The sequence below is a fragment of the Pistacia vera genome, unplaced genomic scaffold (genome assembly GCF_008641045.1).
Source record: "Pistacia vera cultivar Batoury unplaced genomic scaffold, PisVer_v2 Contig714, whole genome shotgun sequence".
Classification (NCBI taxonomy): Eukaryota; Viridiplantae; Streptophyta; class Magnoliopsida; order Sapindales; family Anacardiaceae; genus Pistacia; species Pistacia vera.
The window spans coordinates 267,343-277,826 of NW_022196573.1; the positions used below are offsets into that span (position 1 = coordinate 267,343).

A 10,484-nucleotide genomic window follows, 5' to 3' on the forward strand; every position below is an offset into this window, starting at 1 on the left:
GAGAGTGATGAATCCTTTGTCGATCCACCATAGTCTTGATACACTCCTCAATACAGCCAATCACTACCATATTGAAAGCTCTGAATAAAACTGCATTAGGCTAATGTCAAACTACACCAATCGGTGCACAAGGCGTTCTGGTGATCTCAAATCTAAGGATCACATGCACCACCATTAGTTAAAGGATTTGTTCCATAGACACTGGGGTTACCATCTATATGGAATCCTCTGGTGGGTCAGTCTAGTGAACTTGCCTACAGCAAGCACCCATGTGTTGCACCAGGTTGTCGGCAAACAACCTTGACAAGTGAGATCAGTCACTGCCTTTCGACAGGGTCGTTCAACACTATGATAGCCTTACCGTATTAACTGTGTCCTTGGTCAGAATAATACTAGGGCTACAGACATTTCTAGAATGGCTACCATAAGTGATCATAGGGTTCTCACTATCAATATTTGAAACACTTGATACCCTTATCACGGTTCTACCATCCTAAGAACATATATCAATACATACATATATGATTTACACGATAAAGACTAAATTATCTTTTATTGATTAATGAACATTATTACAAAGAGTCAATTTTGCAATAATTGATTGGCTTTAGGGCACTTACTCTAACATGGACTCCCTACTTGACAATCCTTTGACAAGTGATTTCCTGCACAAAATTCACAAGTTAGCGAAGAAGATTCAATAGCATTTACCTTTAAAGCAACTCCCAATTGCTTTTTAATGGCTAAAAGTTGAGCAGCTAATACAGTGTAGCCATCAACTTCATGCACTCCTACTGCTTTTCTTGTTAAATTTCAGTCTGAAGGCCTTATGTAGTTATTGCTCGCATCACCTCAATCAAATTGTAGGCTTCCTCTGATGTTTTGTTGTTAAAAGCTCCCCCCACTTGCAGCATCAATCATAACTTGTACATTTGGCAGCAACCCATTGTAAAACATCTACACTTATAACCATATTGGCAACCCATGGTGAGGACACTTCCATAAGATATCCTTATACCTTTCCCATGCTTCATACAGTGATTGCATGTCTTGTTGGAAAAAAAAAATTATGTCACTTCTTATCTTGGCAAACTTGACAGGTGGAAAATATTTCGTAAGGAACACTTAGACTAACTCATTCCAAGTGGTGATACTTCTAGGTGGTAGTGCAATCAACCAAGCCTTAGCTTTATCCTAAAGGGAGTATGAGAAAAGTCAGCGCCTAATTGCATCATCAGATATCCCATTGTGTCTGAAAGAGTCACATAGCTCCAGAAAATTTGCGATATGCAAATTAGAATCATCAGTAGCAGCCCTCCAAATTATACCGAATGTTGTATCATCTGAATAATGGCTGGCTTTATTTCAAAATTATTTGCTTGAACTGGTGGTTTCCCAATACTAGGTGAACAACCTTCAATAGTAGGGCTAGAGTAGTCCTTCAATGCTCTTTGAATAACCACAACTCCACTAGCCACATTATCCCTTCCTGCATCATTCCCATGGACTTCCTCATTGTTTCTTAGATAATTTCTTCTCATTAACTGAGCCATTGAATTGGATTCTTGTGTGCTAGCTTGTCTCCTTACTTTTCTCAACTTTCTAATCCTTCTCTCAATCTTAGAATCAAAAGGATCAAGATTAGCACCTCTAGAGCGTAAGCTCTCCAGGATCTAAAGACGAACATAAAAAAAATTTAGAACTAATAATTAAAACGCTAAAACAAAAATAAAATAAAATAAAATAGATACAAACCAAATTAGTAACTAACAGTTTGTAATGATATTGATAAAAAATAAAATAAAATAAAATAAAATAAAATAAAAAAGCAATTCCCCGTCAATGGCGCCAAAAAACTTGGTAGGATATTTTTCAAGCATACGAATTCGTGCAAGTAATAATGAGTAAATACCAGATATTGAACCTAGAGAATTGCTATTACCAATTACCAAAACTGACTATGTTGCTACTATTTGATTAAAAAAACTGATGAAAAATACTGAACTAAATAACCAATAAAAACAAATTAAAAACCTGAAAGAAAATAAATTCAAACACAAACCCTTGACTTTTAATGTAAGATGACTAAACCTAGGGCATAGACTTCACACCAACTCTACTTATATGTATTGATAATTTATGCTAACCTTATTAAGCCTTTTCTACAGGTTAAACTCCCTAGAATTCCAATAACTTTCTCCCAAACAATTACCAGATTAAATCCTAATTACTAACCTGAGATATCTCTAAATTAGATTTAAATACTAAAAGATCATTATGTTCTATAGAGTTTACCAAAACCTCACAAGTCGCGATAACCTATCTCTAACATTCGCTCAACCTATGGTTTTATTACCCTTGACTAACTAAGCATCATCTCTCGATCTCAACCTAGTCCATTAATTCATTCAATTCTCAAGCCCTCAATAATCAAAAGTATTAAGCACAATAATAAAACTTAGAAAGAATGCCTAATAAGAATTAACAATAATATATCAATACATAATCATAGAGATTGGGCTACATCTTAGCTCTAGAAAATAAATTTAGTTCATAATCAACATGAAGGAAACAATCCTCTTCATTAAAATAATCAACATGAGTTTAAGACAGAAACAAGAAGAACTTCTCTATATTGCGAATCAAAAGCACCAGAAATTTTGTCACTTTGATCTTTTTTTGCATTCACCTTCTCAAATTCTCTCCTATTCTCCTAAAAATCAGCTACATATTTAATATTTACACTCCTAAAGTGTTAGGGTTGTGTTCCCCCTTTCCTATTTAATTTAGAACTCCTAATTCCCGAAACACCCATCATAAAATAGATATAGATTTTTCCAACATCATAATTATGCTACAACATTATACCTTAGCATGGTCGGTTCTGCCCTAAAACTCTTGATTTGTCTAGAATCTGTTGTGCCTCATGACTATGCTACAGTACTAAAAAGACAGCAATTTTTTAGCATGATAACGTTAGAATCTGGCCAAGTGTGAACATATGAAATATATCCCTTTGAATCAGCTTTCCAACGGTCTAAGAATCATCTCAATCTGAGGTCTACAGCTCAAGTTATTGTTGAACTATCGAGGAATGTTCAAACTTGAGCATATTGTAGGATTTTCTCTTCAACTTTAAAATTTCATAACTTCTTCATTTTAGCTCCAAAACATGAGCCGTTTGTAATGCCCCACTTGAGGTACGTAGCTAATGTTTATTGTTTTGCTCTTATTTGAGATGGTATATTGTTAATATTGTTTGGTTGGCCCTTGGTTGAATGGATGTATTGGTTTGGTTGAGTGGTTGCCCTGAAATTGTAAAGACTTGGCGAAATCTTGGTGTTACAGACTTCGTCGGGGCGAAGAATAATCTTCGCCGCGGCGACAAGGTTTTGAAACCAAAGAGGTAGGTTCTGTAATTTTTCCCCGCGGCGAAGAGCCGAATAAAATGGGCGATGAGGTTCTGAAACCAAAGAGGTAGGTTCTGTAATTTTTCCCCGCGGCGAAGAGCCGAATAAAATGGGCGATGAGGTTCTGAAACCAAAGAGGTAGGTTCTATAATTTTTTGCTGCGGCGAAGAGCCAAATAAAATGTATAATGAGTTTCTAGAGAATTCTTTCCATAGGGGCAAAATGACCTTTCTACCCTTAGTTAGTAGGAAAAGTGGGGAGTAAAATGTAAGAGAATTTTATGGAGAATATGTTAGAGTGGGGGTGTGATTGTAATGATTGAAAAGACAAAGATGGAATTTTCAAGAAAGAGCAAGGGCAATATGGGAATGAATGAATATATTTTGAGCTAAAAAGGGTTGAAGCTTAGTGAACCCTTCATTATATTTTGAGCTAAAAAGGGTTGAAGCTTAGTGAACCCTTCATTCATTCTTCTTCCACCGCCATACTCTTTCACCATTTCCTCTCAACTCTTCCTTCCATCTTTCAAGGATCTTTGAGGGCTTTTGGTTGGATCTTTGTAGAAAATTAATCTAAGCATCCTAAGGTAAGGATTCTTGCTTTAGATGTGAAGTTTTGCATATATTTGTACATTGAAGTCTTATGGTTTTATTGTTTAAAGGGTAGAGAAGAGAGAAGCAATCTAAAGGAAAGGAAAGTGCTAGTAAGATTTCTCCATTACAAGGTAAGTAAATCCCAATCCAAGTTGATATTTGAGAAATCCTTTGAGTAGAGATTTATTTATGCATGATATATGTTATGTTATTGAGAAATTGGGTTGAGATGAGTATTTTTTTTATGGTTGTTGAATACACTTCATTGATGAGAAGTTTTAATTTGTGATGAATATGTGTTTAGAGGATGTAGTTTGAGATGAAGTTGGAGAAGATTGAGTAAGTTCTTTAGGAGTGTTCTTTTATGACAAGAATTATAGTTATGTGAGGGAGTTTCCTCCCATTTTGGATGGTTCAAGAGAGGGCGTTATGTATTGTACTAGTTTGTATAAAGAATGTTTATATGTAATAAAAGAAAACTTTCGGGCCCAACTACTTTTAGCACAGTACATGTATTTTACTAATGTATTTCTATGAGTATCCTAGTATTAAGCAGTCATTACACCGTTTGTTTCTTTTCATCACACATTCTATTGCCGACATAATTCTTTATTTGAATATCATACTTAAGCATTGATAACCTGAAAACACCCAAAACACAACCGTGACCTCATAAAAGATATTTATGGAATAATTAAATTTAGTTACTCAATTTAAACCTAATTTCCCACAAATAATCCCCATAAACCAGTAAGTACATGCATATTTTCAAGCTCTTATCACCATCCTATATGACTTGGCCTTGCCCATCCACCACTAGTGATCATAGTTGTTTTCATTCCAATAACATTTTTCCAGTGATAGTCATCATAGTTCTCATTTTGATAATCTCCATAACTTGTATTCCCATTATTATCAGTGGTCGAAGTCTGACGCCAATGTGAAGCACTTAGAGGTCTAAACTTTGGTCAACTAGCTTCAGTTTGAACCTCGGTAAGGTATTCCTCTCTTTTTGGGGGGCAATCATAAAGTGGACTTGAAGGCTTATGCCATTTATCCTCACCATATCCATAATTACTTGAAGGCTTATGGTATTTATTCTCACCATAATCATACTCTTTCATTGCTTCATACTCAAACTTTGAAGAACTATGTTTGGGGTTATTGATGAAAGGTTGATGAAACTGCTACACAATTTGATATTTCCTCCCCTCATCATCAACAATGACTGGTTTACAGACATGATCTGAGGCATAGCTACTTGGCTTGCTCCATGATCAGTCTAAGGCCATAAGCCGTTGCACCCGGAGTACCCTTTGTAATTGTAACCAAGCTAGACATTGCTTAGTCTAGAGCAGGAAACTTGTTCTTTATGTAAAGAAAGCTAGGACTTCTTTTTCTCACATTTCATAGTTGTTAAACTTCTCCTTTATATAGAAATATTAACTCCACTTTTGTTTACATGATACAATATGAGATTCAAAAGCATTGATTGTGTGTCTCAAACTCTCAATCATATCTTACCTTTTGGAAATGCACTTTGAGATTCCCTTTGTGTTATGGAAAAAAATAGTTGAACCTGAATCAGTCATATTCTGATTCTTCCATGACTATCGTTATTTGTTACACACAAATTGATTATTAACTTGTAAGATGGATCCATATCTTTACAACAAATATAATTATATATTGTTTTATTGAATGTAAGAAATCTCTCGTTTGATTAATGAATAGTCACCTAGAAAAGTATTATAAATTTAAATACAAGTCATACATGACTGAATAAAGAAATTACAGTTAACCATCAATTACATGTGTTCAAATATCTTCTCAGAGGATATATTAAAGTTAATAATGTTAAACAACACATTGTTTGGTCCATCATTTAGTCCAAATGTTACATTCGGATTATCAAAACCAATTCAGAATACAGCATTAGGGAATCTTTGGATGATTATGTTGACTTCTAGGAATGTGAATGTGTTTAATAAAGCCCCAACTTTACTACTAAAACCAAGATATGACACCTCATAGTAATGGATCCCCTACCCGCATATTCTGGGAACACAAAGTGGGTGTTCATAGGGGGAGGGATGAAATGTTGAGGACTAATGATATCTAAAATTGTTTCCTCTTCTTACAAGAAAGCAATTTGTGCATCTACCAACTTGGACTTGTGTCATATGGCTACCTATTTCCACCATTAGGTAAGGGGAGTGTGCTCGTGAACCCATAATGAACTGACACATATAGTAGTTATTAGAAAGTACAATGGATGGTTGTATCATGTTAAGCTCATACTTCATTGGCGCTTCCATTGACTTGATTGTGCTTGCAGAAGTCATGGATGTAATATGAGCCTTGGAAAGTTCAATAATTATTTGGTGTCTTTCTTCAAGGTAAGATTTATTGGGAATTTGACATAATTGATTGAGTTGATTGGGATGAGTTTCATACAAAAACCATAAATTCTAGAAGGGATAATGGTAGCAAACATAAAAATAAGAATTTCTAAGGTTGCATGATATGAAATTGTTATGTGGAACGAGGTTTTTACAGCCATTTGCTCTTTCCTTTTTCTGTTAATATGTAAGGAAATTGCTAGAGCTTGTATGTATATATTGTGTTGAAAATGTGGCTCAAACACTTGAAATGTTGGTTTTTGCTTACATCTCACATTGGTTAGGAAACTAAGGAGTCAAGTCTTGGTTTCCTATATAACAGGGTGGGATTTTCCTTATGTCCTACATTGGATAGTTAATAAAAGGCTAAAGCTTTTTTTAGCTGTATATAGGGATATAAGGCTTTGGTTTGAGTATCCAAATCCATTTTTGGATCCCCACAAGTCTGGGAGTTTTTATTTGAGATTTTCCTTTGTTTTGGGTAATTGTTTATGCCCATATAGTTTGGGTATTTGTAGTATTGCCCAAATATTTGTAATATTCTTCAACAAATAGTGGGGTTTCTTTTGCAGTGCTCGAGGACATAGGTGGCAATACCGAACCTCATTAATTTCTGGTATTCTTTATTTTTACATTTATTTCTCCTTTAGTTGTTGTTGTTATTATATTTCAATAGCTAGAGTTAGAGTTTATGCTTATGCTACATAACAAGTGGTATCAGAGCCTAGGTTTAGGATAGTAAATAGCTATTTCCATGGTTATGTGCATGTCTAGGAAAATTTTGTTAAAAAGACGATAAGAGTCTAAAAAGATTGGGTTTTAAATGGGATCGTTTATGACCCCTCCAGTGTTTCCTGGGAATTTTTTTGGTGCATATTGAATCATTTTGAGCACTTACTACTATCCAATGATATTGTTAATTTTTGGTTAGCTATTGAATATATAATTTGTGGAGCTTGGTTATTGGAGAAGTTTGTCTACAAAACCAATTTAGTAAGACATAAATGGCATCACCATCTGCAACATCATCATCAGCACCAGTAAAAATGATAATGGTTACTAATGCAAAAATTGATGTTGGAAAATTTGAAAGAGAGAAATTTGTTGGGTTAAATTCCTTTAGTATGTGACAGTGTGAACTTGAAGATGTTCTGTTGATGTCTTGTACCAATAGGAGTTAGAGGCTATCATTGAGAAAGAGAAACCAATTGATATGAGGGATGTTGAATGGGAAATGATCAATTATCAGACATGTGGGATAATTCGTTTTGTGTCTCACTTAGGAGACATTTGTATAGAAACTCTAACAGAGTTTGGAGGAAAAGCATTTGGTGAAGAGTGCTAAAAATATACTTTTATTGAAGTAAAAGCTTTTTTGATTTGATTGTCAGCCAGGTATGTCCATGAATGACGATATCAATGCTTTCAATATGATGTTATGTTCCTGTTGAATATGAGCATTTAACCACCACTTTTATTTATGGGAAAGATAAAATGTCTTATGAATTCGTTTGTAATAATTTTTTTCAAATGTTTGTGTGGCTGAAATTGAGGAAAAATGAGTCGGATTTTTTTTTGGATTGGTTTGTCATTGGTATCTCAATCTAAGACTGGAATATGGATTTGGGTTGCACCTATCATATGGGTTTTCTAGCTTTAAGGAACTAATTAGGGGACAAGTTCTTTATGGGCAATGATAGTGCTTGTAAAATAATGGGGATAGGTACAATCCATTTGAAAATTCTTGATGGATCGATTAGAGTTCTAACAAACGTCCGGTATGTTCCCGGTTTGAAGAAGAATCTCATCTCATTAGGATTTCTTGAGTCTAAAAGACTAATGTCATTATGCAAGATGGGGTTCTTAAAGTTGTATCAGGCACACTTGTGGTGAGGAAAGGTATTAGAAGAAACAATAAGTTGTACTACTTTCAAGGAAGTACAATTATTGGATTAGTAGCTACAGTCTCTCAAGAAGATGTAGATTCGAAAAGCAACCATATTGTGGCATATGCATTTGGGACACACGGGAGAGAAAACATTATAAGGGTTGGTGAAACAAGGTTTGTTGAAAGACATAAAATCCTATAAATTAGAATTTTGTGAGTATTGTGTTCTGGGAAAGCAGACAAGTGTGAAGTTTGGCACCACAATCCATAATACTTAGGGTATTATGGATTATGTTCACTCTAATGTGTGGGGACCTACCAAAACAGCATCTTTAGAAGGTATGCACTATTTTGGTACTTTTGTTGATGTTTTTTTTCCAGAAGAGTTTGGGTGTACTTTATGAAGAATAAGAGTGAAGTTCTAGAAATCTTCTTAATATGGAAGAAGATGATTGAGGCTCAGACTGGCCAAAAAATTAAGCATATCTGATCAAATAATGGTGGTAAATACAGAAGTGACTCATTTTTTAAAATATGTCAGGATGAGGGAATTGTCAAACGCTTCACAATCAGAGATACATCGCAGCAGAATGGGATAGCAGAATGCATGAATCAAAAGTTCGATGTATGTTGTCCAATTCTAGGTTGGGCAAAAAGATTTGGGCTGAGGCAGTTGCATATGCGTGTTATCTCATTAATCGTCTATCGTCAGCTGCAATTGAAGGCAAGACGTCGACTGAGGTAAGGTCTAGAAAACCTATTTTTTATTATGATTCTTTACATGTTTTTGGTTCCACTACTTATTATTATATGAAATAGTCTAAGTTAGATCCTAGAGCAAAGAAAGCAGTATTAATGGGGATTACCTCATGTGTGAAAGGATATCATTTTGGTGTCCAAGTTCGAAGAAAATGTTGTTTAGCATGGATGTGACATTTGGTGAGTCTTCTATGTTAGAGAAGAAACCAGGAAATCAGATAAAGGTTAACAGTACTCCACAGCATATGGAGCATACTCAGTAGCAGGTGGAATTTTAAACAACAATTGAACTAGATAGTGTCCACGAGACAAAAAGTGATCATGAGGTGATTGATGTGGATACTAAAGATGAAGAGTAGATTTTATCGCAAGAATCTCCATGGCAACAAGAATCAATTGCATACAATAGGCCAAGATGAGAAATTCGCAAGCTTGCTCATTTTGCTGACGGCTTATGCACTTCCAATCATAGGTGATGACATTCTTACGACTTATAAAGAAGTAGTTAAGAGTTCAAATTGTGAATTATGGAAACCAACCATGAATGATGAGATGCGATCCCTACATAAGAAGGTGATTGGGTGTAAATGGGTGTGTGCAAAGAATGAGGGATTTCCTAACAGAGAAGATGTTAGACTCAAGGCTAGATTGGTAGCAAAGAGATACGCTCAAATGGAAGGAACTGATTTCTCCAGTAGTGAAGAATTCTTCCATTCAGATTTTGCTAGCCTTTGTGACACAATTTGATTTTGAACTGGTTCAATTTAATGTGAAAATCGCATTTCTACACAGTGATTTGGAAGAGGAAATCTATAAGACTCAACCATATGATTATAGGGTTTCTGGAAAGGAAAATTGGGTTTACAGATTGAAGAAATCGTTATATGGATTGAAGTAGTCACCAAGATAGTGGTACAAGCGATTTAATCAATGTATGATGGGCTATGGGTAGACAAGGCCTGGTATTTCACAGGCAGTTAGTATGGTGAGCAGGCATATGCATGATCCTAGTAAAGGACATCGGCAAGTTGTGAAATGGTTTCTACTGTAGATATAGGTTTGATTTTTGAGCGAGATATTGATCTTAGTCTATTTGTTGTTGGTTATGTTGATTCTGATAGCACTAGTGATTTGGATAAGCATCGTTCAAATTACTGGTTATTTGTTTATAGTTGCTAAAAGAACAGTGAGTTGGAAGTCTACTCTATAGTCTACAGTTGCTCTGTTGAAAAGCAGAGTACATGGCAATTACAGAGGTTACAAAAGACGGAATTTGGCTTCAAGGGTTGCTTCATAACTTAGGGACTGTTTTGAAACACATTAGTGTGTATTGTGATAGCTAGAGTGCTATTCATTTGGCCAAGAACCAAGTTTATCATGCACATTTGAAACACATCGACGTTCAATTTCACTTTGTGCGGGATTATATTGA

At 35.1% G+C, this 10,484-nt stretch overlaps 1 non-coding gene across 1 annotated transcript; it reads left to right on the forward strand.

The window, feature by feature from the left end:
- Positions 1-979: 979 nt before the first annotated feature.
- Positions 980-1,086, forward strand: LOC116114599. The gene has a single exon (XR_004125578.1). It is a non-coding gene; the product is annotated as a small nucleolar RNA R71 (small nucleolar RNA).
- The last annotated feature ends 9,398 nt before the right edge of the window (positions 1,087-10,484 follow it).